Source organism: Pinus tabuliformis, chromosome 3_2 (assembly GCF_031772625.1).
Source record: "Pinus tabuliformis cultivar Carrire ecotype Pingquan chromosome 3_2, CPIR1, whole genome shotgun sequence".
In the NCBI taxonomy this organism is placed as follows: Eukaryota; Viridiplantae; Streptophyta; class Pinopsida; order Pinales; family Pinaceae; genus Pinus; species Pinus tabuliformis.
In genome coordinates this window covers 337173323-337179953 of record NC_142302.1, presented here as the reverse complement: position 1 = coordinate 337179953, position 6631 = coordinate 337173323, and positions in this window count along the sequence as shown.

Sequence of the window (6631 nt, the reverse complement as noted above, 5' to 3'; positions counted from 1 at the left end):
GAAGAGATATATATATGTAGCAGCCACAAGGATATGAAGTGAAAGGGAAGGAGAAACTAGTGTGCAGGTTGAAGAAGAGCTTGTATGGCTTAAAACAGGCTCCAAGGCAGTGGTATCTAAAATTTGACAAGTTTATGTTTGAACAAGGTTATACTAGATGTCACTCTGATCATTGTGTTTATTTGAAAAATCAAAATGATGGCAGCTATATTATATTGTTATTGTATGTAGATGACATGCTTGTTGCAGGATCTAACATGCAGGAAATAAATGTGCTCAAAAGAAAATTGGCAAATTCATTTGCAATGAAGGATTTGGGAGCTGCAAAACAAATCCTTGGTATGAGAATAAATAGAGACAGGAAAAATCGTAAATTAACATTGTCTCAGAATGAGTACATACAAAAGGTGTTGAAAAGATTTAACATGCACAATGCAAAACCAGTTAGTACACCTTTTGCTAGCCATTTCAAACTTATCAAGGAAATGTTCCCAAAGACCCAAGAAGACATGGATTATATGTCTAAAGTTCCATATGCATCAGCAGTTGGAAGCTTAATGTATGCAATGGTCTGCACAAGGCCTGATATTGTACATGCAGTGGGAGTTGTAAGCAGGTACATGAACAATCCAGGAAAGGAACACAGGATGGCAGTGAAATGGATTCTCAGATATTTGAAAGGTACCACAAATCAAGCATTATGTTTTGGTGGTTCAAACATTTCTCTATAGGGATATGTTGATGCAGATATGGCAGGTGACAAGATAACAGGAGAAGCACTACAGGATATGTATTTACTGTTGGTGGAATAGCTGTCAGTTGGGTTTCAAAAATCCAAAGTGTTGTTGCACTTTCAACAACAGAAGCAGAGTATGTTGCTGCTACAGAGGCTAGTAAAGAAATGATTTGGTTACAAAGGTTTATGGGCGAATTGGGTAAGGAGCATGATATGGGCACGTTATACAGTGATAGCCAAAGTGCCATTCATCTTGCAAAGAACTCAGCATTTCATTCCAGGACTAAACACATACAGCTCAAGTATCATTTCATACGATCAGTGTTGGAAGATGGAGAGTTGAAGCTGGAAAAGATACACACTAGCCAGAATCCTGCAGATATGCTAACAAAAGTTGTAACGAGGGAGAAACTGAGAACATGCTCAATTTCAATTGGTCTTCAAGGATGACGATGAAGATGAGAAACAGCTAGGTCCAAAGAGGAGTCATTGTCTAGCAAATGAAGCAGCGGTGGAGTTGCTACAATCATTCTCCAAGTGGGAGATTGTTGTGTGTGGAGAATGATTGTTCAGAGGTCTTTGTTTCAGCCGGATGTATACCCCAGGAAGTATTGTACACCCCTCCACGCGGGGGGGTGTGAGGGGGACTTGTCCCCCCCACGGGGGTCCGGGGGCCAGCGGTCCCCCGGCGGGAGCTCGGGGGCAGCGCCCCCGAAGCTAAAAACAAATGTAAAATTGCCTTGTAAAAGTATAGTATTTTCTAGTCAATCTGGGCCGTTCATTAGGCGGATGATCTGACAGTAGAACTTATGTTTAGTTTAGGGTTTTTTTGCCCTAGAACGCAACCCCTCTCTTTGTATGAGGGTATTGTATTTGAGGCGGTGAAATAGATGTGTATTCTGTGAGCGAGAAATAGAGAGGTGAGACTGTGAGAGAAAACAGAGGATATTACAGCGGATCTGCTGTAGGTTGTGTCTCTTCATTTTGCTGGATAATAGAAAGGAAGGACTGGCTGTTCGGGGTGGACGTAGCCCAAACTGGGTGAACCACATATATCTGTGTCTCTCTTGTTTTATGTGATTTCTGTGTTTATATTTCTGCAATATTTTATGTGTTCCATTGCTCCATAATATATAATTTTCTAACAGTATTTCACAATCGATCCAAGCATATAGATATCTGGTATCATCATTTACAGGAGTGTGTGCAGAGGAGGATAATGTTGCTACAATACATTTTGATAGAGGAATAAGATGTTGACATATTAACAAAGGCTTTTTCAAGATTGAAGTTCAAATTCCACAAGTGCAAGATATGGGTGGTTGAAAATCCCTTTCTTGCTAAGAGGGAGTGTCGAGAAGTGTAGCAAGAAAATCGCAATTTGACTTTGCCTTGGTCAGATTGAGAAAATTTGAATTTCCACATCAACAGACAACTTGGAGGTAGTTAATTGAGGTGAAATGGCTCTTGTCACTCATTTAGCTGGTAAATTCAAGTTAGAGGGCTTAGAGTTCAATTATGCATGTGTGATTGCTAATTTATAGCAATTTAGTTTAGTTATTTCTAGTTTTATTTAGTTAAACTAGTTCTAATTGTTGATAGAACTAGGTGGAGGTTAGTTGTGCAGTGGGACAATAGTCTAAGTTAGTGTTCATCCATTTAATTGATAAATCAACCAAAAATGGCTAGTGAATGCAGAGAATTCAAGTTCCCAAGATGTGGTGGAGATTCCCAGGTAGTGTAACATCAGTTGTAGTCTAGTCTTGAGTGTACTGGTGTTGCATGTAGTCAAAGATCCAACCTTGAGAATTGCGCAATCAATTGGAGGAAAATTCCTAAAAAATAGGGCCCTAATTCCTCAGGAATTTCACAAGGAAATAGGGACTCAAGCAGAGGCATAAATTAACTAATTCTGGGTTAGGGATTCTCATTGAGAAGAGAGAAGGGTTATTCACTTGCAAGTTGAGCTCAGAGCAAGCAAAAAATTGTAATACATTCTCTACTCATCTGATTAATGCAATTAGGCTTAAGGGGGTTTTACGAGTTGGTTTCCCCTAGATAAATCTGTGTAATTTTGTATGTGATTGATGCATGATTGTGAATGTTGTTATAAATTGTGAATTAATTTATGCATAATAGTAGAGTAGAATTGTGTCTCTTGATTTAGATTAAATTTCTTGATCAGTTGCAATTATATCACCATATTTCTATAATTCTTGTTCCATTGGGAAGGTATATGCATGTAGAAAATCATAAGAAGGTGCATGCTTAAGTGAAAAAAAAATTACTGTCAAACTTTTTTGTTTGATGCCTCAGACTTTTAGACCCTAATTTACCAAACTAGGTCCCATTGGTAAAATTGGTATTCTAAGAGGATTCCCCCACTTTTTCCACTCTAAAAGTGTCGAGATGGATGAGATCTAATATAATGGTCCAATATGTTACATTAATCGTTATATTATATTTTTTTCTAGTTTATGTGAGTCATGAGATTACTGCATGACTAACTTGTGGCTTGAGTAGCCACGACCTAGGGGAATATAAGCTATCAAAATCACCTGGGGATCACACTCAACTTAGGCCACAACATCCCTTAGCATGACTGATTCTTTCTCATGGTATTTTGAACCAGTGATCTTTATACTATAGAGTGCCTTAACAAAACACCATGTCACCATCTATTCTACACCCAGTGGGCTATATTATATTATATATTATTATTATTATTCCACTTTAATTATTATGTTATCATTTATGATTATTTATCCACGATACATTAATATGGTTGACATTATCTTTTAATATATTATTAGGACGATCTCCAATTTGAAGATTCATTTTTTATGAATCCTACTAAGATATCATCTTATTTTGATATACCTGCGATAATGTCTCAATAACCATGTGGTGGTGGTGTTGTTTCTTCATAGGTGTTAAACAAAGGGCTGGATCTTGTATTCCTTCAAGATTTGAATGGTACTTCATATGTGATGTAGGGGCACTTAATTCCAATTGACAACATTTAGATGGTTGGTGATACTATTCCACCAGCCTCACTAGCTTCATTGAGGATTGGTTTTGACAACACTTTGAAAGAGGGTGCAAACCCTTATGAAGTTTTTTTCAAATGGTGACTCTAGTGTGGCTCATGATAGGAAAGGTTTTATTAATGGTTTACTCAATTTATGGATACAATAAGGAGGGTACTCTAGTATCTAAAACGAAGGTTTTATTAAGTGAAAGAAGAAGGTGGTGAAAAATTAAGGCAGGGGGGGAGCTATGGTTGCAGGTGAGGGAATTGGTGTTGATAAAATTCTTGATATTTCTAGTAACCCTTTCTAGGAAATTATCAGGATAATGTATTGGGATGGATAAGATTTGGAATTGGGTGTTAAAGGTATGTGTAATGTCCCCATTCCCCCTAATGTCTCATTAGATATTTGGGGTGTCTAGACCTAACCTCAAAGGTGAAATTATGGAGACGGGTTACAAAAAATTCCTCTTTCTATAATCACATAAAACTCTAATTTTAATATTTCAATAATATTTTTTTCATCAAGGGATTTCCAACAATATAAATTTATCATGAATTGAGCTTTAGGCAAAACATTTATGCCCACTTAAAGGTTTTTCCACTCCATATGCCACATTAGCATCTGTACAGTACCACATGGATGACACATGGTGTAAAAATCCTTCCTTTTTATCCATGATTTTGTATGTGTGATGATAACCATGAAAACCAACATGGAAGCCATGACTAGCTGAGATAGATCTTATAAACAATTAAAGTATTAAATTATTTTATTGAAAATAATTAAATAAAAAAAGGAATTTTGGCCTGAAGGGAGGAAAAAATGAATATAAGTCTAAGGGAGAGTAGAGAAGGGAGAGTGGAGAAGTGGGAGAGTGGAAAAATGGAGGATGACACCCTCACCCTCGAAGATGGTATAGGTGGCACAAATGATCAAACTATCGCCTGATAGATAACAAGAGATGTGATTAGATGGGGGTAAGAGTCCCCATAGTTTTCTTTTCCCTTAAAAAGATGGATGAAGGAGGTAAACACTCTCTAAGGTACACAAATATATGCAAGGAAGGAAAAAAAAGAAGAAGAAGAAGGAGGTGAAAGCAGAAGAATAGAGAGAACATAGTAGAAAATATGAAGGGAAGTAGCTAAAATGAAAGTTGGAGCAAGAAGAATGTGACCAAAGGGATAGAATTCCTTGAATGTTAAGCACATAGTGCATGGAGCAATGCTAGAACTATGATTGAGCCCTATGCTCTAAAATTGGGGTGTTATTCCCTATATTGATCTGTTTGAGGCCACTGGAATATTGGTGTCCAAGCCTAGTTAGTCATTGAGTGTCTTAGCAGATGACCAAATCATTGTGATGTTGGATGTATATTTTTCAAACACCTTGATATGGAAATATGCATTGTTTTGGTACTTTCAAGAGAGATTTTAACTACTTGGATAGTGTTCTGCATACCCCTATGGTGCTTGCTATGAAAATAGAATTGATAAATCACTTGTACATTGGATTCGACCTCCTGGACTAAGAAACACCTCATATGGACCATAGATGAAGCCCCGTGATTAACCTAAGAGGAGTAAGTTATTTATGGTGGTGCTTACTACTAAAGGGAAATTGAGAAACCACATGGATAATGGACTCTATATATTGAGTATCTACCAAGTCTTGGTGTGAATATTTCCTAAGTAAGCACTCCCTCATACTTTGGATCTAACTCGAAGGTGGTCAGAATCAAGAAAATTGCAACGTAGTTGGCCTATGGTTGGGTGGAGGGTTGAAGTCCCTCATTAAGTTGTCAGGAATATTTACATACTCAAATAATTCAAATGCACTAATATGTTGAGTTATAACCTATGATGTTTCATGAACTACTTGTGTGTGGAATGAGCTCTTATGTATTCTTGAATGTTAATGAATGACTAGATGATGAAGATCATTGTTATGCTTACAAATCCCTTGATATCTTAGATGATATGAATTTAACAAATAGAAAGATTCCTTGTATGCTTATATTTGTATTGGATTAACTATACTAATTTGTACAATACTATGATATACCAAATCATGTTTGTGTGTACTCTGGTAGCCTGGACTATGTTGTGTAGCATCATCTATATGAATGGTTTACAAATGGGTAGTTCACATCTTCTTGAATGAATTTAAACATCTTGTACAAGAGGCTAGAAAAATTGGATCGATTGGTGTAGTACTCCATGTACAACATTGAAAACTATGTAAAATTGGTATTTGGGGTCTTTTCACTTAAATTTTAGGATCAACGCCTTTTGATGTTATGGGCTAGACCTCCTTGTTCTGTTCATACGAATAATTTTGTTTTTTCTTCCTCATACAATAAACCACTAAATTTTGGTGTTTTCTATATCACTTCTAGGTTATTTCCTTGACTTATTGTGTTCCTCGACCATCAGGCCACTAAACCACTAAAGATATTAAGCGAGAAAGCCTTGCGAGGAAGGTCCAATGCCAATGGGAAGATGGCCAAATTCATAAAGGGAAGGTATGTGGAACCTTGAGTACAGGAAATTTTCCCTCAGTCGTTAGTTCTTAGACCTTGGACCTTGACATTTACAAAATGAGGTAAGTATTATGAGGAAGGTTCGATGTTGATGGGTTGATGGCCAAAAGTGCAAAGAGGAGGTATGTGGATCCTTAGGTATCAAAATGTTTCCCTCATCATTGGGTATCGATCGTCAGACCTCAAAATTTTCCAATTGATTTAAGCCTTGTGAGGAAGGTTTGATGCTTATGGGATGATGGAAAAATGTCATAGGAGGATGTATGTGGAACCTTGGGTACTTGGACATTTCCATTAGTCATTCTATCGTGGACATCGAAC